The sequence below is a fragment of the Rhineura floridana genome, chromosome 8 (genome assembly GCF_030035675.1).
Source record: "Rhineura floridana isolate rRhiFlo1 chromosome 8, rRhiFlo1.hap2, whole genome shotgun sequence".
Lineage (NCBI taxonomy): Eukaryota > Metazoa > Chordata > Lepidosauria > Squamata > Rhineuridae > Rhineura > Rhineura floridana.
In genome coordinates, this window is record NC_084487.1 from 2,218,564 (window position 1) to 2,243,381 (window position 24,818).

The 24,818-nt window shown below is 43.9% G+C and overlaps 1 long non-coding RNA gene across 1 annotated transcript; it reads right to left on the reverse strand.

The window, feature by feature from the left end:
- Window positions 1-21,179: 21,179 nt before the first annotated feature.
- LOC133363247 (uncharacterized) lies at window positions 21,180-22,301 on the reverse strand. The gene is made up of 3 exons (XR_009757636.1): window positions 22,035-22,301; window positions 21,856-21,949; window positions 21,180-21,766 (listed from the first exon to the last, which is right to left on the reverse strand). It is a non-coding gene; the product is annotated as an uncharacterized LOC133363247 (long non-coding RNA).
- Between the last annotated feature and the right edge of the window lie 2,517 nt (window positions 22,302-24,818).

A 24,818-nucleotide genomic window follows, 5' to 3' on the forward strand; every position in this document is an offset into this window, starting at 1 on the left:
GTCTCCTGGGTGTCAAGGGCCAGCTAAAGATCATCCCCACAGTGAGTGGCTAAGGGGTTAAGTGCCCTGCCACCTGGGCAGCCGTGGGCAAGATGCATAGTCCCAAGGAGCCCAGTTGCCCCCCAGCTGGCAGTTGTGGACAAGGAAGGGGCTGGCTTGTGCGGCTGTGGCAAGCTGAGCAGGTCCTAGCCAGCTGGGGAGGACTAGCCTCAGAGGGAGGCAATGGGAAACCCCCTCTGAACACTGCTTGCCATGAACACCCTATTCATAGGGTAGCCATAAGTCGGGATCGACTGGAAGGCAGTCCAGTTCCATTCAGTATACCACTCCAACTGCTTCTCCAATTTGTTGGAGAGGGTGCCAAATGAAGGGTACGTATTATCACATGTGGTGGTCGTGCCCCAGGGCGATGGAATTTTGGAAAATGGTTTTTACCCAGATTAAAGCTATAGTTAAGTCACCATTGGACATGACCCCCCAATTGGCATTTCTTAATATTTTTGACAGGAATAATGCAGACTTCAAATGCAAAGAATTAGGTACCTGTTGACAGCAGCTTGTTTAACCCTAGCCACGTTGTTGCTTATCGGGACCACAGTTGATTATTGGCATTAAAAAATCTGGCAGCTGGCTATGGTGGAAAAAACCGCCGCCAAATTAAAGATATTGAGGGGACAAGCAGAAACTGGCTGTTTTATAGGAGAATGGTATAGTTTCATTTGTTAATGATGAAACTAATGATATCCCTCCCGCACAATATGTATGGGTATGGAATGCTTGATCACATTTACTGTATTAGGGTAACCATCTGCTTGGTGCTGATATGCATTAGGAAATGAATGGAATTTGATAATGTTATGTCCCACTCAGCAGTTCCACCCACACGATGGTCTAGCGTCCAGCATATAGCAAATCACTGGATACATAACATTTGACAGCTTTAACACCTCTTTAAACACTTACCTGTATGGTTTCCTTTGCAGGGTCCAGTTAGTCAGTAAATTAGTTTAGTTGTTAATTTCTAGTTAATACCTGGCAGGAATTGAGGCGGACGCTGATTATTGACAGCAATAAATGTAAAAAGGATTTAGCCTACTCCATTACCTGTAAGCCGTATCTTCCTGTGAAATGTTTCTTTTCTTGTTGTGGTTGCTATATATTTTTCTGGAGTCAATGTAGATCTTTTTCTGTAAAGATAAACAGTTAATAAAAAAATTAAGAAAATGAAAGCAGCAATAGAAATTCAATTAAAAATCACACCGCATCTAGCGCAGCAAGTGACAGTTGCTCCAACAGGCAGAAAACTCAATGGTCCGCAAAGACCAGCGATGTGCAAGTGGTCCGGGGGGGGGGGAGATTTGGGAACGCCTGGCCTCAGAAAAGCACAAGCCATTTTTATTCCATTTGTTTATTGTATTTGGCCACCCAATAACACATGACCTCTGGGTGGCTCACAAAAATATAAAAGAACAAACCGTAGCACTGAAAACAGAATGCAAATGGAAGTAAAATGTATAAGAAGTAAAATGATTAATAATGTTGATATGTACAATGAAACACGACTCATACATTGAGAAGCCCAAGATAGGCATTTTTTGTGACCCCCAACCTGTCTTCCATCATAGAACTGAGGAATTGTGTTCAACTAAGCCCTCTGAGTTTGTTGTTATGTCCCTTCAAGTTGATTACGACTCATGGAGACCCTATGAATCAGTGACCTCCAAGAGCATCTGTCATGAACCACCCTGTTCCGATCTTGTAAGTTCAGGTCTGTGGCTTCCTTTATGGAATCAACCCATCTCTTGTTTGGCCTTCCTTTTTTCTACTTCCTTCTGTTTTTCCAAGCATTGTTGTCTTTTCTAGAGAATCATGTCTCCTCATTATGTGTCCAAAGTATGATAACCTCAGTTTCATCATTTGAGCTACTAGTGACAGTTCTGGTTTAATGTGTTCTAACACCCAATTATTTGTCTTTTTCGCAGTCCATGGTATGCGCAAAGCTCTCCTCCAACACCACATTTCAAATGAGTTTTTTCTCTTATCTGCTTTTTTCACTGTCCAACTTTCACATCCATACATAGAGATCGGGAATACCATGGTCTGAACGATCCTGACTTTAGTGTTCAGTGATACATCTTTGCCTTTGAGGACCGTTTCTAGTTCTCTCACAGCCCAGGGGAAGTGCTGAGGAAACTGCCCAGCAGCCCATCAGAGGGACCAGCAGTGGGTTGTCAGAGCATCATCGAGAAGGTGTTGCCCTTCCTGCAGGCCAAAGGAATATCTTAAAAACATCTGGATATTGTAAAAACAAACTTCTATATTAAGGAGAACAAAGATTGTAGTAACATGTAGGAATGCTAAAAACCAATGGGGGGCTGTAGAAAGTGGAGTCCCTCAAGGATCGGTTTTGGGACCTGTACTTTTAAACTTGTTCATTAAAAAGGTAAAGGTGTCCCCACACTTATAGTGTGAGTCGTTTCCGACTCTTAGGGTGACATCTTGCGACATTTACAAGGCAGACCGTATATATGGGGTGGGATTGCCAGTTCCTTCCCCAGCCTTTCTTTACCCCCCAGTGTATGCCGGGTACTCATTTTACCGACCACGGATGGATGGAAGGCTGAGTGGACCTCGACCCCTTTTACCGGAGATTCGACTTCCTCTCAGCTGTCTAGAATAATTTGGACGTGATAAATGTCCGATGAGGAAGTGGGAACCAGTTTCAGCCTCGCTACGTGGCAAATGTCTCGTGTGGTGGTGGTGGTATATTTGCCAGGCTGTCCCAAGGCATTTTGCTACCTGAGGTTATGTGCTGTTGGATCAAAGCTAAGTATCTCCTAGGGGGCCTCAATAGCTCTTAGGGTGGATTATTGACTACTCCATAAGCATCTTTCCAAGTTCCAAGTGATTGCTCAGGTTGTTTATGTAATTGGGCAGGTGGTGGGTTAAGTCCCTACATCTGTGGCCCCTATCAGCCCAAACAGAAAGGCCTTGCTGGGCTTCCATTAGATTGCAGGCTTCCGGAAGGTCGATTGTGTAACCATTCCGCAGGCCCTGCCAGGATGACTGCTCCTCCTCCAGCAGTTTCTTGGAGCCCATATTATGCCAGGGGCTCTCCTGGACACAGAGGGGCTCTGCCTGCATCCTGGAGACTCCTTCCTTGGTGGGGCCACCCTGTCGGGCCCGCAGGTGATGGGTGCCCTGTTCATTCCAGCCTCAGCCTCAGTGACCATGGCCAGGCTCCGTCTCCTAGCAACACAGAAGGAGAACCTGCTGATGTCGACATCTTGGTGCTGAAGCACGGCTCAAATGATGTGGAACCGCTACCAGGAGCCGCAGCTCATGATGGGCGCCCCAGCCGGGCTGCTTCTGGGGGTCGTGGCCTTGCTGCGGCTGCTGGGGACGCAGGGCTACGACCCAGAGAGTAAGTGGGGCCTGGGATATGTGGGTGGGATGAGTGCTCTCTCTGTTTTGGGGGACCCACTCCTAGAGCTTCTCATCAGCCTCCCTGTAGGTCGCTCCCCACCCCAAAACCGTTATGCCTGCTGCCCCACCAATCGTGTGGAGCTTCGTGCTATCCATGGGAGGTGAATTGTGGCTGAGTATTGTTCAAATTAGCGTGAGGGTGAGGAGAAGAGTAAAATTATGACCATCATCTCCTGGGCTTCTCTTCTCAAAACAGATTCGGTTAAGGAAGCTCATGGTCAGAGAGGAGCCTGCTCCACCCCATACAGAGTCCTGGTAATTTTGGCCTTGGAGCTTTTGATTTCAGTTTGGCACATGCAGTTGCTGAAAGTTACGGCATCCTGCCAGCTGTCTAACATACCCAGTGGAGTATTTCCATTGTGCCTTATTCGCTAGAACCAAGTTGGCAAGTGTGGGCTGGAACGCCCAGGATTCAAATCTCCCTGCTGCCTAAAACTCCCTAGGTGTGAAGCAAACATTAGTTTAACACAGCCTCAGTCAGCGCTTGGCGTACTTAGCAAAATACTAAGTTAACATAAGAACATAAGAGCCTGCTGGATCAGGCCAGTGGCCCATCTAGTCCAGCATCCTGTTCTCACAGTGGCCAACCAGGTGCCTGGGGGAAGCCCGCAAGCAGGACCCGAGTGCAAGAACACTCTCCCCTCCTGAGGCTTCTGGCAACTGGTTTTCAGAAGCTTGCTGCCTCTGACTAGGATGGCAGAGCACAGCCATCATGGCTAGTAGCCATTGATAGCCCTGTCCTCCATGAATTTGTCTAATCTTCTTTTAAAGCCATCCAAGCTGGTGGCCATTACTGCATCTTGTGGGAGCAAATTCCATAGTTTAACTATGCGCTGAGTAAAGAAGTACTTCCTTTTGTCCGTCCTGAATCTTCCAACATTCAGCTTCTTTGAATGTCCATGAGTTCTAGTATTATGAGAGAGGGAGAAGAACTTTTCTCTATCCACTTTCTCAATGCCATGCATAATTTTATACACTTCTATCATGTCTCCTCTGACCCGCCTTTTCTCTAAACTAAAAGCCCCAAATGCTGCAACCTTTCCTCGTAAGGGAGTCGCTCCATCCCCTTGATCATTCTGGTTGCCCTCTTCTGAACCTTTTCCAACTCTATAATATCCTTTTTGAGATGAGGCGACCAGAACTGTACACAGTATTCCAAATGCGGCCGCACCATAGATTTATACAACGGCATTATGATATCGGCTGTTTTATTTTCAATACCTTTCCTAATTATTGCTAGCATGGAATTTGCCTTTTTCACAGCTGCCGCACACTGGGTCGACATTTTCATCGTGCTGTCCACTACAACCCCGAGGTCTCTCTCCTGGTCGGTCACCGCCAGTTCAGACCCCATGAGCGTATATGTGAAATTCAGATTTTTTGCTCCAATATGCATCATTTTACACTTGTTTATATTGAATTGCATTTGCCATTTTTCCGCCCATTCACTCAGTTTGGAGTTGTTAAGAGAAATGATACTACAGAGTACTACAGAGTAGAGTAGTGGAAGCGCTCCACTCTTTTATCGCCCAGAGAGTTTGGAGATATGATTGAAATGTGTTAAGGAACAACACGAAGTATCTTAAACACCCGTCATCCAATGGCAGTTGCCATAGCATGGATTTGCCCCCAAAGAGAGAGAGCAAAGCAGTATGTTTATTAAGACAAACCAACACGCACAAGGTGATGAGTGCTGAGCAGCTCCATCTCTCTCTTCCATCTGGACTGGGAGAGGCAGTTGAGGTGCTTGGAGGTGGAGATGGGCTGGATGTCGGCCAATCAGTTGAAGCAAAGTCCTGAAAAGACAGCTCTTATGTGCCCAGAGTTCTAATTTCTGGGCAATGGCCTGTTCTGCATGGGGATGCACTCTCCTTGATGGAGCAGGTCTGCAGCTTGCGGGTACTCCTGGATTCAACCCTGGAATACCCCCAGTCTGCAAACCTGCTCCTTCCAGGGGAGTGCAACCCCATCCAGAACAGTCCGTCCCTCCTTCTCCCAGACATTGGAACCCTGGACACATAATACCTCTGCCTTTTCAGGATTTAGCCTCCGTGTTGGTTACCAATTTGTTTCTGGGCTCAATTGAGAGTGCTCACACCAGTGTTTAAAGTCCTAACGATTTAGGTTCCAAATATGTGGGCATTCTTCTGTACGGACCCTCTCGGGTGTTAAGATCAGCAGAGGGGGACTTTTTCATAGTTCTACCACCCTCGGAAGCTCAGGTGGTGGTAGCCCGGAAGAGGGCATTCTCTGAGGTGGCCCCTGAGTTGTGGAACTCACTCCCCACCGAGGTGCATCAGGTAACTTCATTGCACAGTTTTAGGCAAATGCTAAAGATGTACCTCTTTACCCTGGTCTTTGACACCTGAGACATTTTTAGGACCCACCCTATTTTCTGATTTTAGGTAGTTTTTAATGCTATATTTTAACACTGACGCAACCCGCCTTGGCACCTTTGGGTGGAGGGTGCCTAATAAATAAATAAATAATAATAATCTTACTACTTTGAGTAAACTAAACATGCATACTTTCAGACTACAATTAGGACTCAAAAACGACCGGTTGCAAATACCCCCTTTTTAGGGAAGGTAAATGAGAGGGTTGTGGCGCAGCAATTGCAAGTACTCTTGGATGAAACAGATGTATCTTGACCTCTTCCAGTCTGGATTCAGGCCTGGTTATGGGACTGAATCGGCCTTGATCGCCCTGTTGGATGATCTTTATGGGGAGAAGGACAGGGGGAGAGCAACCCTGTTACTCTTACTTGATCTCTCAGCGGCTTTTGATACCATTCACCATGGTATCCTTCTGGGCCAACTTGGTGAGATGGGTATTGGAGGCACTGTTTTACAGTGGTTCTGATCCTATCTCCAGGGTCGTTTTCAGAGAATAGCACTGGGTGATTATCTTTCATCCCCCTGGCAGTTGTGCTGTGGGGTGCCGCAGGGTACCATCTTGTCCCCCATGCTGTTTAACATCTATATGAAGCCCTTGGGAGCAGTCATCAGAAGCTTTGGGGCGAGGTGTCAGCAGTATGCTGACGATACCCAGCTCTATTTCTCTGTAACATCTGAATTGGGAGAGGCCGTGCAAGCCCTGGACTGCTGCCTGGATTCGGTGGTGGGCTGGATGAGGGCCAATAAACTGAGTTCTGAATCCTAGCAAGATGAAGGCACTGTGGGTTGGTGGTTCCCGAGTTCAGGTAATTGGTCAGTTGCCTGCTTTGGATGGGGTCGTACTCCCTCTGAAAGAGCAGGTCCGTTCTCTGGGGGTGCTCCTGGATCCACCTTTGTCACTAGAGGCCCAGGTGACCTCCGTGGCTAGGAGTGCCTTTCACCAGCTTTGGCTGGTAAGACAGCTGCGGCTGTTTCTGGACCGGGATAGCCTGACCACTGTTGTCCACGCACTGGTAACCACCAGGTTGGATTACTATAATGTGCTCTATGTGGGGCTGTCCTTGAGGTTGGTCCAGAAGCTGCAGCTGGTGCAAAATGTGGTGGCGAGACTGCTCACTGGGGCAGGGTATCGCCAACATGTCACCCCGCTGCTGAAAGAATTGCACTGGCTGCCCATTTGCTGCCGGGCCAAGTTCAAGGTTCTAGTTTTGGTGTACAAAGCCCTATGCAGCTTGGAGCCAGGATACCTGAAAGACCGTCTTACTCCTTATATACCCAGTCGATCACTGCGCTCTGCAGGTGAGGGCCTCCTGCAGATACCATCTTATCTGGAGCTCCATTCTGCAGAACAGAGGAAGTGGACCTTTATTGTAGTAGCAGCCTACCCTGTGGAATTCCCTCCCCTTGAATATTAGAGAGGCACCGTCTCTGTTATCTTTTTGGCGCCTACTGAAGACCTTCCTCGTTCAACAAGCCTTTTAAGTTGAGACCTTATCCCAGTCTTTTTTTTAAAAAAGATGTTTTTAATTATGTTTTGTTGTAATATATTTTCAAGTCTGTTTTTTAAAATGTTTTAGAGTGTTCTTAGTGTTTTTGTTTACTGCCCTGGGCTCCAACAGGGAGGAAGGGGGGATATAAATTTAGTGAAATAATAAAAAAGTCCATCCCTGAGCTTTAAAGAGGTATCAGATTGTCTTTTAAGAGCAGATAGCCCCACAACATCATAATGATATATGTACCCCAGGAAGGTCAGGCTTTGGGAAGCCGGCAGCCTGGAAACCTTCTTTCTGGGAAATTCAGTCTGCATTTTTCCAAGCTGGCCACACGATGTCACCATTGACTGTCAAATTGGAAGTGACAGCACAGAATTCCTGGGCACCAACTTCCTTACTGAGGAGTTCCAAGGGAAATCCAGGTCCACCCAGGTGCTTCCTGGTTTGAAGATCATAAGTACAAAAAGAGCATCATGCGCATGCACACATGAGGACAGGGCCTTATTGCAAAGGCAGAACTTACCATCCCCACCATGCCCTCCATAAAGCTGTAGGATTATTATCGTCATCGTCATCCACAACAAGTACTTTTCTACACCACTCATTAGCTCAGTCCTCTGGTGGTTTACAACATTATAAAAAATGCAATATACCATTTAACAATTAAAAAAAGCAAGAAAGACAAACAATACAAATCATAACATAAAACTGTCCAAAAGCCACCACAGACACAGCAGCATAAAATCAATTTAGAATCAGCATAAAACTAAAAATGGGGAAAGGATTTGGGGCAAGAATTAAAAACACCAGAAATATATGGCTGTTGTCAACTGAAAAGCCTGGGAGAATAAAAAGGTACCTAGAAAATTGTTGCATGGGTACCAGGTGAGCATCTCTGGGGAAGGAACTCCCACGATGATGAGCAATCACCAGGAAAGCTCTGCCCCTTGCCATCAACCACCTCGCTTGATTAGGCAGAGGAATCTGGAGAAAGGCCTCTGATGATGATCTCAGGGACCAGGCAGGTACATATGAGCGGAGTCAACCTTTTAGGTGACTAGCTGGTCCCAAGCTTTAAAGGTAAAAACCAGCACTTTGAATTGAGCGCAGAAGCAGAGTGGAAACTAGTACCGATTGTTGATGAAACATGGGGTGTGAGGGGGGTTACATTTACCCAGCGCGTGGAAAGTTCATTTTAAGAAGGGATTAGTTCCAGTTTCAGTTCACTCCCTCAAAAAAGAACTAATCCCATTCCAGTCCAATTCACTAGTCGTTTGCATGGTCCTTGGCATTCCCCCCCCCAGCCTTCAGAATTTTACAAGCTGCTCTGCTAAAATAGAAAATAAGACTAAGAAAAACATCTTACAGATGGCATACCAACAGAGTTGCTACAAGCTACTGTGTCTGAATCTGTCCACGTTTGGACAAAAAATTGTCAACAAATATGGAAAACTAAACAATGGCCCACAGACTGGAAGCATTCAATATACATCTGAATTCCAAAGAAAGGGGATCACAGGGAATGCAGTAATTATCAAACTATTGCCTTAATATCCCATGCAAGTAAAGTAATGCTCAAGATACTACAACAAAGGATTTTACCATATACGGAGCAAGTAATGCCAGACGTCCAAGCTGGATTCAGAAAAGGAAGAGGTACCAGAGATCTTATTGCAAACATATGTTTGATAATGGAACAGACCAAGGAATTTCAGAAGAAAATCAACCTGTGCTTTATAGACTACAGCAAAGCCTTTGACTGTAGATCATGAAAAACTATGGAATGCTTTAAAAGAAATGGGGGTGCCACAGCATCTGATTGTCCTGATGCTCAGCCTATACTCTGGACAAGAGGCTACTGTAAGGACAGAATATGGAGAAACCGATTGGTTCCCCATCAGAAAGGGTGTGAGACAGGGGTGTATTTTATAACCCTATTTGTTTAATCTGAACGCAGAACATATCATACAGAAAGCGGGATGGACCAAGATGAAGGAGAAGTGAAAACTGGAGGGAGAAATATCAATAATTTAAGATATGCAGATGATACCATACTACTAGCAGAAACCAGTAATGATTTGAAACGAATGCTGATGAAAGTTAAAGAGCAAAGCACAAAAGCAGGACTACAGCTGAACATCAAAAAGACTAAAGTAATGACAACAGAAGATTTATGTAACTTTAAAGTTGACAATGAGGACATTGAACTTGTCAAGGATTATCAATACCCTGGCACAATCATTAACCAAAATGGAGACAATAGTCAAGAAATCAGAAGAAAGCTAGGACTGGGGAGGGCAGCTATGAGAGAACTAGAAAAGGTCCTCAAATGCAAAGATGTATCACTGAACACTAAAGTCAGGATCATTCAGACCATGGTATTCCTGATCTCTATGTATGGATGTGAAAGTTGGACAGTAATAAAAGTGGGCAAGAGAAAAATCAACTCATTTGAAATGTGGTGTTGGAGGAGAGCTTTGCGCATACCATGGACTGCGAAAAAGACAAATAATTGGGTGTTAGAACAAATTAAACCAGAACTATCACTAGAAGCTAAAATGATGAAACTGAGGTCATCCTACTTTGGACATATCATGAGAAGACACGATTCACTAGAAAAGACAATAATGCTGGGACAAACAGAAGGGAGTAGAAAAAGAGGAAGGCCAAACAAGAGATGGATTGATTCCATAAAGGAAGCCACAGAGCTGAACTTACAAGATCTGAACAGGGTGGTTCATGACAGATGCTCTTGGGGGTCGCTGATTCATAGGGTTGCCGTAAGTCGTGATCGACTTGAAGGCAGATAACAACAACAAACGAAAAACATTAGAACACACACACTGAGTGTAATGTGAACAATTGTCTTATTTATTTCCCCCCACAATTATGATCTTTAAACAGCAGCATCACTTTTCAGATAAGTAACAATCGTAATTGCAGTGGTCGCAATCAAACACACACATCTGGGTTTCATTGAATTGTACTCTATGTTTGACTGTGGCCATTGTATTTACCATTTTTTACTTCCCTGAAAAGCGATGCTGCTTTTAAGCTGAAATATCATATTTTACATAGATATATATAAGAGATATGTGGGAAATGTGTAGAAATGTCTGACTGTTGCATGGTTGGAATGTGTCCTACTGCACAAAGGTGAGAGTTGCATTCATTGTTCTTCGCACTTTCCCCTCCAATCCCATTTTCCTAGCTGCTCTTAACAACTAAGGGTGTTAGTCTAATGCACTACCCTGGGGCACTCATTCTAGAGCTTTCGGGGAACAGCAGAAAAGAACGTAATAACTTCATCATTTATCACTTATTTAGTGCCTAACCTTTTCCAGGTTCTGTACAAAAAATTAAAAGCTGACAATAGCCCTATTCAGGTGTTATTTTTTCCTGTGTCCGAATAACTCATGGGAGGCTGCATTCAAATAAACCATGATAGGATGGTGACCATTGGAAAGGGCATATAAGGCCATCGAGTCCTTGTTGAGATGTGGTAGCTTTATTGCTCCTTCCAAGTGGAGATTATTAATCCCCTAATCCTGTATTTACAGGTCAGAAGAATCTTGGTGCTGGTGGGGGGCCTCACATGGATGGCAGTGGCAAGACTTGGAAAGCCATCCTGAGGGTCTCCTCCTTTTGCTGTCCTCCATGTAGTAGGAGTGGAGAGGGCAGCTGCTTTCCTTTGCAGAGTTTACAGTTGGTTTAAAATGCTACATTTCCTTTGCATATTGCTGATGGGCATTTTCAATCTATGATTTTATTGATACTTATGTCTTTGCATGTTCAAAGGGTTTTCTTTTTCTAAAGTTTATCTTATTTTATTCATTCATTCATTCATTTAAAAGCATTCATAAACTGCTTAGTATTTTAAAAATCTCTAAGCAGTGTATGGTATAAAACAAACAATACAATTAAAACAAAAATACAATATAAAACCAATAAAACAGTAGGATAAAAAACATATAAAAACAAATAAAGCAGGAATTCAGGGAACCTATGCATGAAACTAGGGTCCAGTCTTATGGGTTGGGGAGAACCCTTGGCAAAAAGGCATTGCTTTCCCAGTCGGCAGCAGCTTCACGTATGGCAGAGGGCAGGGCATTCCATAGTAGAGGGGGAACAGCGGAAAATGCCAGTTTCTGGGTCACCATCACACTATGATATTCTGTAGGGTGCTGATGATCCAAGTGATCTGACCAGTCCAGCTAGAGGACTATTCCTGGCAACCTGAAGATCGTCGATGAAAGAATGTTTTTAGCTATGTTTTAGAATGTTTTTACTATGTTTTACAGTGTTTTTAACTTTGTTTTAGAATGCTTTTAATTGTAGTGGTGCTTTGGAATGTTTTCCACTATTTGTAGTACGATTTCCTTCTTTTTGTTAAAGGGTTTTGCTTATGTCTGCTGCCCTGGTCTCCTTTGGGAGAAAGGACAGGATGTAAATTCAGTGAACAAGAAGGACAACCAGGTAACCTGGTCCCAAGTTGTTCAGGGTGTTATATGTTGTTAGCTGCTTTGAATATTTCATACTATCTAATGTATAGATAAGGGGGATAGAAATTTGTTTGATAAATATATTCCAATGGACAGAGGCTGTTAAGTATGGCTTAATTTGAGTCAGGTCTCATCACTGCCAAGGTCCACCTGGCTGTAGATGCAAAATTCTCTGGCAAATGTGAGCCTGTGAATCACACAGAATCCTTAATGCTCTGACGTTTCTTCAAGGAGTCAAGTGGCTGTTTTCTGTGCAGCCCCGAAGTCTTGCCTCCCTGAGTTACTTTCACCTCTGATCCTTCTTTCCTTGCCCTCAGCCTGTGGGAAACGGCCCATGGCACCCACCCATGGCGGCAGCATGAGAATTGTGGGCGGGGTTGATGCACTGCCCGGAGCGTGGCCTTGGCTTGTCAGCATCCAGATCCCCTCTTCCAAGGGACCACGGCACTCCTGTGGGGGATCCATCCTTGCCACCCGCTGGATCCTCACTGCAGCTCACTGCTTCAAGACTAAGAGAAGGTGAGTGCAAATGTTGTTGTAATATATTAGATTTATATCCTGCCCTTTCAGCCAGTAGGAACCCAGGGCGGCAAACAAAAGCACTAAAAACATCATAAAAACAGACTTTAAAATATATTAATCCTTAAAAACATACTAAACAAGACATCTTTAAAAACATCTTTTTTAAAAAAAAGCGTTAAAAACCTATTAGAAAGCAATTCCAACACAGACGCGGACTGTGGCAGGCATCTGGCCTGCCCAGGGCCACTAAGGACAAGTGGAAGGTTCCTGCAGTGAGGAAGGATGTCTTTGAGGTTGTCAGTAAGTGACACTGGGAGGAAGGCAAAGCTGGATTTCCTTCAAAGGCTGAGAATATGTGATGCATCTGAGCATGTGCAGATTGCCTTTGCCTAACCACTCAGTAATCCACAAAGAAGCTCTTCTCAAACATGTAAGAACAGCAGGCAGAGATTCAGTGCAGAGTGCACCCTGCAGGCAGACTCAGCACCTATCACACCTCGTATTAAACATTGGACACTGGCAGGAAATGCCAGCTTCCCCTTGTCCTTTCACCATGTCTCAGAAGCGTTACACTCCCTTATGGCTCCTTAGTACATCATTTGTTTTCCTGAATGCATGCAGAGAGTCTCTCATGCAAGGAGGTAACCCTTTTCTGGCTTCAAAAGCTGCTTGTCCGCTGTGCAGACCGTCAGTTTCAGTTCTCTCAGTTTCTCATTTTTCCAATCTTTAAATTCAGTTCTCCACATTTTGTAGCAATTTGTGATCCCCCCCCCCAAAGATTCATAGAACCATAGAATAGTAGAGTGGGAAGGGGCCCCATCAAGTCCAACCCCCTGCTCGATGCAGGAATCAAAGTTAAAGCATCCCCACCAGGTGGCTGTCCAGCTCTCTCTTGAAGGCTTCCAGTGTTGGAGAGCCTGCCACCTCCCATGGTCAGTGGTTCCATTGTTGTTCTGCTGTAACAGCTACGTTTTTCCTGTTTCCCAGTTTGTCTGCAACCTTCTTAAAGTGTGGTGTCCAGAACTGTATGCAGTACTCAAGATGAGGCCTAACCAGTGCTGAATAGAGGGGAAATGGTGATTTGGAAAATATACTTCTGTTAATGCAGCCTAAAATACCATCTAGATCAGTGGTTCCCAACATTTATGAGTATGGGACCCCCTTTGCAAGGTCAAAAAATTTCATGACGCCCCCCCCCTCCAAATCACATCTCCAAATTTCCCTTTCTATAAAAAGCTCTTGCAGACAGGGAGACTGTCTTTTCTTCATGCAAAGGTCCAATCAAATTGGTATCTCCCCCCCTTCCACAGTCGTGTCTCCCAACATCAGTGGGTTACAGTGTTGGACTAAGATCCAGGTTCAAATCCCCACCCAGCCATGAAGCCCACTGGGTGACCTTGGACCAGACACAGTCTCTCAGCCTGACCTATCTCACGGGGTCCATGTAAGGATAAAATGGAAAGGGGGGGGGAACCATGTGCACCACTTTGAAAAACTTGGAGGAAATATGGGATATAAATAGAAATGTAAAATTTCCTGAAATGTTGAAGCCATGGAAAAAAACTGTTTTGTTCCATTTTTTTTCTGGAAACAAATGGAATTTTCAGAAAAATTGAAAAAATGCATTAGCACTTTTTACAGATTGAAAGTCACTTTGTTACTTCAGGAACATAAAATGTAATTATGTACAAGTTGGTTTGGCATAAAATTATCACATTTGGTATATTAAAAGTACATTTTATTCAAACAATTATTACAAATTGAATTTACTTTTTTAAAATTTTCCTTTTTTTCTAACAAACGCAGCTACCAGCTCCTGAACTGTAAGGAACCTCTTTCTTTTTGCCAGTTTATGAGGAGCAGGCAAAAAACAGTAAAAAAGAGAAGAAACCATCAACATTAATAACAAAGAAAATCATTTATGTCTCCGCTAATCCTCCACAGTGTCAATCAGACATAAAGCATCCATTCCCAAAAAAAAGAACTGAGAAAAAGGGGGGACCAAGATTCAGCAAAACATTTTATTCATCATGCTAAAAAAAAACATTCCATAATCCATTTCTTCTTCATTTTTTCCTAATTTTTCCAATTTTTCCAAAAAAACAACAACCCAAAAGGCTTTGGAAAAAACAGAAAACTGATTTTTTCCTGAATTGTTCTGGTTTTTTCCCAGGCCTTCACCTTTCTAGATATAAATATAATAATAATTAAATGAATGAATTTCTGCTGCAGTGCCAGCACCCCAGCATCAGCCAACCAGCTGAGCTTTTTTTTTTTTTTAAATAGTAATCAAGAAGTAGTGGTGTGGTGGTGATGGGGATGCTAGACTGTGCACTGCAAATAATAGGGTAGATAGATTAAGGAGGTGGGTTAGTGCTTGTAGGCCTTGAGATGATCATCAGAACTGGTGACTTGGTTAGCATGCACTTGGGGAATGACAGTAGAGCAGAAGACAGATCAATGTACGCATGCACACAAACACACCTGCCCCTCCTGTAAGCAACTGCAGGCGTGCATACATTTGGGCACGTGGAGGGGAGAAGCCCTCAACTGCCATAGCATCTTGGAGAGAGAGATGGAGGGGAGAGTGTAGGTGGAAGAAAGGGGATGCTGGTACACACGGTTAGCCTCAGAGACAGGGGACAAGCAAGTCCTGAGCTTCCTCACTGCTCCTTGGTTCTGTTTGGCCAAAGGCGAGATCTGGGCGGCCTCGCAAATAAGAATGATTTTTAAAAGGAGGTGGCAGCGAAGCAGGAGTCAAGAAAGGCAGGCAGGTCGACTGCCAGGAAGGAAGGGGAAAGCAGCCTTTCCTTGCAGCCTTGCTTCTTTTTGCTTCACGAAAAGCTCTCTCATCTCGTTCTGAGCAAGGGCGTCATCAGCAGCAGCAGTGCGAGGAGACGGGAGTCAATTATACTAATCCCCTCTTGTTCCTGGTACTCCACCTTCAGCCTCCTTCAGCATCTGCCATATGTTTTATAGGCAGATGCCTGCCTTCAGTGCACCTGAAAGACAATCTGCTGCTTCAGCAGAAGGCCTCCCCGCTCATTTGGAGCAAGGGGGAGGTGTTGTCTGCAGTTGCAGTGGGGAGCAGACAGTGTCCAGGAAGTGAAAACTTAAGAAAAAATCCATTTCGTTACTGTTCGCAGTCCCCTCTGGATTACTTCACGGCCCCCAGGTTGGAAACCACTGGTCTAGATTTACTGCATATCTTTTGCCCCCGGAAAACTGCTTCTTGAGAAACTGGCTTCGTTCTAAAAAATAAAAATTCATTGCAGATTGATTCTGCATTATCCTGCAGTGTGTCTTTTTGAAAAGAGATGTAGGCAGCCCCAGCAATGAGGGTTGTATCCATACCTGCCGATGATGTTGTGGGTGGGTGCATTCCACTTCTGTCTTCATTCACCTGGGACACGTGCAGGGAGGGAAAGGTGCAGACAATCTAATCAAGGAATTTTTTAAAAAACATAGTAAGTTACCCAGCCACCGTTGTGGACAGTAGGATGTAGAAACAATCTAGATTGAAAGCAGATGTTGAGAGCGAGCATGAATAATTCTGGACTGAGAAAAGCCACATTCAGCTGCTACAAGTGGGTTAGGGTGTATGCAGCCTTGGAAGGGCATCCAGAGCACTTAGAAACTGTTATGGACAAACTGTAATAGTATAAGCACTTTCAAATCGATCTGTAGGTAGATCCAGCCCACTGCAATGGGCCTGCATAGTCTGTGCTGTGCTACACATCAGTCAGTTAAACATTTTCTCTGTGCCAGTGCGCAAACAAAGCCACGAGATGGGCATGGTGCACCAAGGCATTCACATGAAGCTCGACATGGTGCTGCCTCCTGGGTTCATAACATACTGCATCTTTCCTAATATACACATAAATGCTTTTGTATAGTGCTTTTGTTTGCTGCCCTGGGCTCCTACTGGGAGAAAGGGTGGGCTATATAAATAAATAAATAAATGCCATTTATGGGGGGACAGTCTGCGTCTGTGTTAGAATTGCTTTTAATATGTTTTCTTTAATAATATGTTTTTAAAGCTTTTAAAAATGTTTTTAACATTGCTTTATTTAAATGTATTTTAAGGTCTTTTTATGATGTTTTAAAGTGTTTTAGTGTTTCTGTTTGCCACCCTGGGCTCCTGCTGGAAGGGCGGGATATAAATCAAATAATAATAGATAATAAATAAATAGCAAAGGTGAGCCACATAGTTTGCTCATGGAATGGACTTCAGCTTATCATTATTAGGGCCTCCAGGATTTTTTGGAGGTTGGACAGTCGTATGGGCAGCTGAGGAGAGTTCTGTTTCAAAGACTTGTGTGGGCCTCACCCTGACTGTGTCCTGTTTCCCTGCAGCTCTTTGCATCTGTGGAGGATTGTGGCAGGTGCCACAGACCTTTCCGACTTTCCAGACACTGTGCAGCTACGTTCGGTGCACAAAGTCATCCTCCACCAGGATTACAATCCACGCACAGAGGCCAACGACATTGCACTGATAGAGCTTGAGCATCCTGTAACCTTCAACAACTACGTGCAGCCGGCCTGCCTGCCTCACGTCACCATGGGCCTTGGAACCACCTTCTCAAACTGCTACATCAGTGGCTGGGGCACCACTGCCCAGAATAGTGAGGGTGTGGGCACAGAGGGAGGGGGCAAGGGCAGGGCCTTGCTCAAGTAAGGGTGGCAGTGCAGCTGGGTAGATAACATCTGCAGAGCAGGGCAGAAAGGCAAGCTACTGAGGACTGCTACTATCCTGATGCCTTCAGTGTTGATTCCCACACTCTTCCAATCTTGGAGAGCAGTAATGAGATCAAGGCTGCTGTCAGGTCAGATGGAAGTCCATCTAACTGCCTCCCTTGGGCACAAATGTAATTGGCATCTAGTGCTGCATTCCTCCTTCCATTTGGCTTACACAAGCTTTAAAAAGATCCAAAGATGCTGAGATGTCTTGGCTCGCATGCAGAGTGAGGTGTGTGCATGTGTGAGCATTTTGCTTTTTATTTATTTTCTTGTGCCAAACTCCATGTTACATTAAATGCATATTTGCATTTGTGTGTGTTTGGTCCTACTGACCCTACCACTTTTTCTGTGGACGCAGATGCAAATACATATTTAATGTAACATATAGTTTCACTCTGCACCAAGCAACATTCATGCTGGGAAACTGTGGGTGGGTGGAGTTAGGGAAGGAAGGAGCTGTGAAGAGTAGCACTTGGAGAAGGTGGAAACCAAACTAATCTGCTCGCTTTGCTCACAGGTGCAAAGACATCTGACATCCTTCAGGAGGCCAGAGTCAACATTCTGCACACTAAGAAATGCAACAGCAGCCGCTGGTACGGTGGGGCCATGGGTCCCCACACCCTGTGTGCAGGATATGAGGAAGGGGGCATTGACAGCTGCCAGGTAAAGAATCCACTGTGGTTTACTCAAAATGGCAGCGGCTCTCCAGGGATGCCGGCAGAGAGCAAGAGCGAGTGGCCTTCCTTAGCTTGGCTAGTTGAGATCTCGCTAACGGAAGATGACAGGGACTGACTCTGCCACCCTCTATGGGCAAAGCTGCTGCTCTGCCACTGAGCTAGGGAAGGCTTTTTGCTATGGGCAGCTGGAGCACTGCCTCCCCCCAAAAAAACCTGTGGAGCTCAGAACTTGAGATCATCCTTCCTGTCCTCTGACCTTTGGCCCTCCAGATGTTGCTGAACTACAGCCCCCATCACCCCAGCAAGCATGGCCAATGGTGATGGATGATGACAGCTGTAGTTTTCAACATCTGGAAGGCCAAAGGTTCCCCACACTTGCCTTGCCCTATAATATCTCACCCTCTGCTCTCTGCCTGCCTTCTTGCTTGGAGTCTGCATCACTGTGGCCTGCTTTCATTCCGTGTGTAAAAGAGGTGGGTGTCTGTTGGCATCAACTCCAGGAAAAGGGACTTTTAGACCCTTCGGAGGCCCACTGTGAATTGTTTGTAAGGCACTTTGAGGGTAAAGTTGCTCACCTCCATAGCAGTCTTGATGCCCCATCCACATCTACTGTAGTCCCCAATGAGGTGTCCAGTGCAACATCTGCTGCAACTTCTTGGGAATGGTTTAAGTTGATGCGGCTGATGATGTGGACAAGGCGCTTGCAAAGATGCAGCCAACAATGTGTCCTCTTGACCCTTGCCGTTCTTCGCTTATTAAAGCTTGCCAAGGAGGTATGGCCAAGTGGATCCAGGGTGTGGTCAATGCGTCTTTGCAGGAGGGAGTGGTCCCTCCTGTTCTGAAAGAGGCGGTGATCCAACTGCTCCTGGATCCATCTTTGTCACTAGAAGCCCAGGTGACCTTAGTGGCTAGGAGTACCTTTTACCAGCTTTGGCTGGTAGGACAGATGCAGCCATTACTGGCTGGGATAGCCTGACCACTGTTGTCCATGCACTGGTAACCTCCAGACTGGATTACTGTAATACGCTCTATATGGGGCTGCCCTTGAGGTTGGTACGGAAGCTGCAGCTGGTGCAAAATGCGGTGGTGCAATTGCTCATTGGGGCAGGGTATCACTAGCATGTCACCCCACTGCTGAAAGAATTGCACTGGCTGCCCATTAGCTACTGGGCCAAGTTCAAAGTTCTGGTTTTGGTGTACAAAGCCCTATGCAGCTTGGGACTAGGATACCTGAAAGACCATCTTACCCTTTATATACCCAGTCGATCACTGCGCTCTGCAGGTGAGGGCCTCCTGCAGATACCATCTTATTCAGGAGGTTTTTCTGCACAACATAGGAAGCAGACTTTTAGTGTGGCAGCACCCACCCTGTGGAATTCCCTCCCCTTAAATATTAGACGGGCACCATCTCTGTTATCTTTTCGGTGCCTACTGAAGACCTTCCTCTTTCAACAAGCCTTTTAAGTAGAGACCTTATTCCAGCCTGTGTCTGTGTTGGAATTGCTTCTTAAGGTGTTTTGAAACATGTTTTTAAGTATGCTTTCTTTTAATATGCTTTAAAGTCTGTTTTTAAGGTGTTTTAGAGTGGTTTTTAGTGTTTTGTTTGCCACCCTGGTCTCCTTCTGGGAAGGGCGAGATATAAATTTAATAAATAAATAAATATACAAATCCTATTTATGTCTGCTTAGAAAGTAAGTACCCACTGAGTTCAGTGGGCTTACTCAAAGGATTGCAGCCTTGCACTTGTCCTTTGTGACTGTGGCAAGGCAGGAGAATGGGAAGGGGGCCATTAGTTGTCTCTGCCTACTGTGATCCTTGACTCAATCTCCTCTCTGCCCCAACAATCCCAATGGGCACCAGCCACCACGGCACTAAGCTGTCGCATCCATCTCTCTGCCTGTCCGCTCATACATTCACTCACACAGACACACATGAGCTGCGAGCAGTAAATATTTAGTGGTGTAAAATTATTCATGTCTGTTGTTATTGTTATGTGCCTTCAAGTCGATCACGACTTATGGTGACTCTATGAATCAGTGACCTCCAATACTATCTTGTGTTGCATTTTGGATACTCTGTTCATAGGGTTTTCGTGGTAAGAGGTATTCAGAGGTGGTTTACCATTGCCTTCCTCTGAGTTCGGATGCATCTTAGTCTGGTGTCTCAGCTTTGACCATTCCGCCTTGGGTGCCCCTGCTAGGAGTCTAGCCTCTTGGTCTAGACTCCTGACGGCATTGCTCTCAGCTTCTTCAACACTCTCAAACCCCCTCACCACATTAAGGTGTGCATCCTAGAGGATCCTAGAGGTGTGCATCCTAGATTCATGTCTACTCAGTTGTAAATGCCATCTACAGAAATAAATCCCAGAGTGCCTCACTTCAATGAATTTAAGATGGTGAACAGGCTTTTTCAGCAAGTTCTCACCTATTTATTTACTTAGCAATTCTCTAAACTGTATCTTCAGCCAAAACAAAGATTCCATGGAAGTGTCCATAAAAATAAATAGAATTTTATTTTTTTTAAAAAAATTGCAACATAATACATGCTTACAAATAATTTTATAAATAAATTTGTCTAGTGACAGAGTAAATGCGAGCTCTCACCATACAATGACTTTTTGGTGGAGTAATAGGCCAGTTAACATAGTCAGAAGCATGAGAGTGGTATAGGTAGACCACCCCCTTTCAAAATGATTGATGACCCCTGCTATTTGACATTGATGGATGACCCCCTGACCTCCCCCACCCCATCCCCTCCCTGGATGACATCACCTGCCCCAACCCCAGCCTGTGGACCAAGGGGTGTTGGATATGGACCCCAAAGGGGTCCCCCTCCAGATTGACCCAATACAGCTACATCACCCATTACGCCGAGGTTTTGAACCAATCAGGAAAGGGGGCAGTCAGAGCGGTCATTTTGCATGCCCAGACATGTTCTGAGCTTTGAACACATTCCCAGTGTTTTCAAATATAGCCTTTTATTCAGAGCTTGAATTGAGAGATGTAAGAAAACTTTTATAACTTCTGTTTTTAATAACATTAACAATGTGAATGGTGGAATAAATGTTGGGAATTTATGGGGAGTGTTGCTTATCACTGCATGCTTTTAAACAGACATAGCTGGCTTTTAAACAAAGGTTGCAAAGGGAGGCTGATTTAGCTCTTGTAGACTGTCTATTACCATCAACTATGTAAAGCTTTCTGTTTAAACTGTAATCCTCCAAACACATACTAGTCATCTCCCCTAATTAAATTAAAGCATAGGAGAAACTAGGATTAAGCAGTTAGCATAATGAAGGTTAGCATCAAATATATTTCCTTTTCTTTTGGCATTGAAGTGACTAGCTCACACCCATCGTTCAATTAGAGCTTTATTTAAAACACACACCATGTTTTCAAATACAGTATAGCCTTTTATTCAGAGCTTGAATTGAGTGGTGTAAGAAAACTTTTATAACTTCTGTTTTTAATAATACTTACACTGTGATTTACATCTGCCTGGTCAGTATGTCTCATTATCTGTTCAACAACTTTAACAGACTTCTGGGAACGGCCTACCTTGGTCACCAGATTTAATATTTCATCAACAGTTTCATGTGTTAGAACAAGACAATTTAAGCTGTAAGCTGTTAAGATAATAACATGGAGCACACTTTTAAAACAGATTTTCCCACATATAATTCTCAACTTTCTAGAGAGGACAGATTTAGTCCACACAAGGCATTCATCCGAGGCCTCAGCAGGTGCTTGAACTACACATTCCACACAAGAATCAAACATATTTTGCATGAAACAGTGCTTCAAAATGGCACACGCTGCTGCTCTGACAATGCATTTCATTGCTGCCCTCCATTTTCTTGGTAAAATATTGTCCGTTTCATCAGCTTGAATGCCAAGAATGCTTCTAAGAATGAGATGGCTGGGCTGATTTGATGTCAGATCTGCAGAATCCTAAAAAACAAACAAAAAGATTTAGAAAAATCAAACACAGACCTTTCTTTGATTTTATACTACGTCTTGGAAATAATTACTCCACAAACCTGTATTTGAATGTTTCCCATTGATGCCATTTTCCAGAGATGTAGGTGTTGGCTGGGAACAAACTTCAGCAGAGCTTTCAGTTACTGAAGATGCCTAGTAAATTAAGGACATGTTTTAACATTTTCCCATCCTTTATTTTACAGATCTCCAATCATATAGCTTCCAAATAAAAACTTACCTGCATTACAGTGTTATCTGTGGCAATCGCCTCCAGCATGTAGTTCCACATTCTCTTCCTCTTTTAGCAGTTTAGTTGCTGAAAAACATTCATCTGTTGGATGTTTGGACCGTGCACAGACAAATGCCCAAGATGCAGGATAGGATAGTGACAGGCTAGATCCAGTGTACAGCAATGAGCTAGACCAGTAATAAGTTTTAAGAGTCACTTTACTGACAATAGAGGTATATAATACATTACAAGCTCTCTCTCTCTGTACAAGCACTTTTCTCCTTACTCTTGCCCCCACAACTGACTGGTTTCTGTTTCCTTACTTTATACTGATAAGACAGCTGCCAGAGCCCAGGTCGCTTAGCAACGTGTCCTTGAGGTTGGCACGGATTCTCCAACATGTGCTGTCCTGGCCTTGCAGCTTACTTATGGAAATTTAACTCTTTTGCTTCAGTTTAATGGCTAACAAGCCCCCACCTTAAATTTCCATAAACTGCATGTTACATTTTCCACATTTTGTTTTCCTTTCATTTACCTCTGCATTCAACATTTTACATTGTATATTTTTATGTTACATTTCATATTTACATTTGCATCATTTGTTTTTCAGTCACTACAATTCATTAGACTCTCAGCATCACTTTTATCTTTTATTACATTCATTTCTGCATTTTACAGTTTAATTATTACACGTCAAATAATGCATTCAAAGTTACTCCTCATGATATCCATCATCCCATTTTTTCCAGTTACTAAAATCTAGACCTTTTATGGAGTTTATCCGAAATCTTACAGGTGGAATCCCTTTGGTTGTTCTCTCTGACCTACGTAATTTTATTCCTTCCTTTGTTTCCTCTGTGTCTGGCGTTTCCTCTGTTTCTCTCTCAGAGCTGGAACTGCTTGAGTCAGTTTCACTACTGCTCTCTGTTTCTTCTTGTTTTATTGTTACTATGTCAGCCTGTTCTTGTTCATTACTCTCATCAGTGTGCACCAGATCTACATATGTTTTCTCTTCCCAATCCTGCTCTATTGCTTGCACACTTCTGCTTAATACTACGGCCCTTTGTTTTGGCATCCAGACCCTGTAGTATGTGTTTTCAAATCCCAACATGAACCCTTTGTCTGCTCTCCTTTGCAGCTTCCCTGATCTTTTATTTTTAGGAACGTGCACCCAGCATTCTGCTCCAAACCGAATTAAATGCTGTAATCTGGGTTTCCTTTCATATAATTTCTCATAAGGAGACATTCCAATTGCCTTGTGGTATATGCGGTTCTGAATATAAGCCGCATAAAGGACACATTCTCCCCAAAAGCCATTTTTCAAAGATGAGTCACACAGCATTGCTCTCATCGAGCCCTGAAGCTGTTGGATGTTGTATCTGGCGCAAGCAGATGCCCAGGATGCAGAACAGTATAGTGACAGGCTAGATGCCAGTTGAAGCAATGAGCCAGACAAGTAATAAGTTTTAAGAGTCACTTTACTGACAATAGAATATATCACAAGCTCTCTCTCTGTACAAACTCCTCAACCCCCACACTCTGCAAGTGTCTGCTGGCCCTCTATATAGATAAGGCCAGCTGCCCGAGCCTAGGTTGCATAGCAACGTGTCCTTGAAGATGGCTCAAGCTCTGCCAACTTTCGCTTCTAATCCAAGTAGCTCACTTGTGGAAATTTAACCTCTGCTTCCTCGGTTTAATAGCCAACAATCCCCCACCTTAAATTTCCACATTCTGCCAGTTACATTTCTTTTCCATTTACATGTGTTACATTTCATATTTACATTTGCATCATCTGGTTTTACAGCCATTACATTTCATTAGAATCTTAGCATCATTTTTATTACATACATTTATTACAGCAATTATTTATTACTCTTCATGATTTCCATCATCCCACTTTTTCCAGTTACTGAAGTCTATATGTTTAATGGAATTTATTTTAAATCTAACAGGTGGAATAACCTTTGGTTGTTCTCTCTGATCTGCGTGGTTGTATTTCTGCCTTAGTGTCTGTGTCTGTGTCAGGCGATTCCTCTGTTTCTCTCTCAGAGCTAGAACTTGATTCACTACTGCTGCCTGTTTCTTCTTGTTTTATTGGTACTGTGTCTGCCTGTTCTTGTTCATTACTAACTTCACTGTTTCCCAACTCCACATATGTTTTCTCTTCCCAATCCTGCTCTATTGCTTGCACGCTTCTGCTTAACACCACAGACCTTTGTTTTGGCATCCAAATTCTGTAATACGTGTTTTCAAATCCCAGCATGTACCCTTTGTCTGCTCTCCTTTGCAGCTTCCCTGTCCTTTTATTTTTGGGAACATGTACCCAGCATTCTGCTCCAAACCTAATCAAATGTTTTAATCTGGGTTTTCTGTCATACAATTTCTGATAAGGAGACATTCCAGTGGCCTTATGGAATATTCTGTTTTGAATGTAAGCTGAATACAGAACACACTCTCCCCAGAAACCTTGTGTTAAAGAGGAGTCACACAGCATTGATCTTATTGAGTCCTGAAGCAACCTGTTCCAGCGTTCAGCTAACCCATTCTGATGAGGACTATAAGGGGCTGTTAACTCCTGTTTTATCCCTTTTTTATCCAAGTATTCAGTAAAAGAGTATCCTGAGAACTCTCCTCCTTGATCTGATCTTATTCTCTGTATTTTGACACCAAACTGCACTTCAATTTTTGTAACAAATCTTTTCAGTTTCTCTGCAGCTTCACTTTTAGCTTTTAGTAAATAAACAGTGCAGAATTTTGAAAAATCATCAACTATGTCAGGAAATATCTTGCACC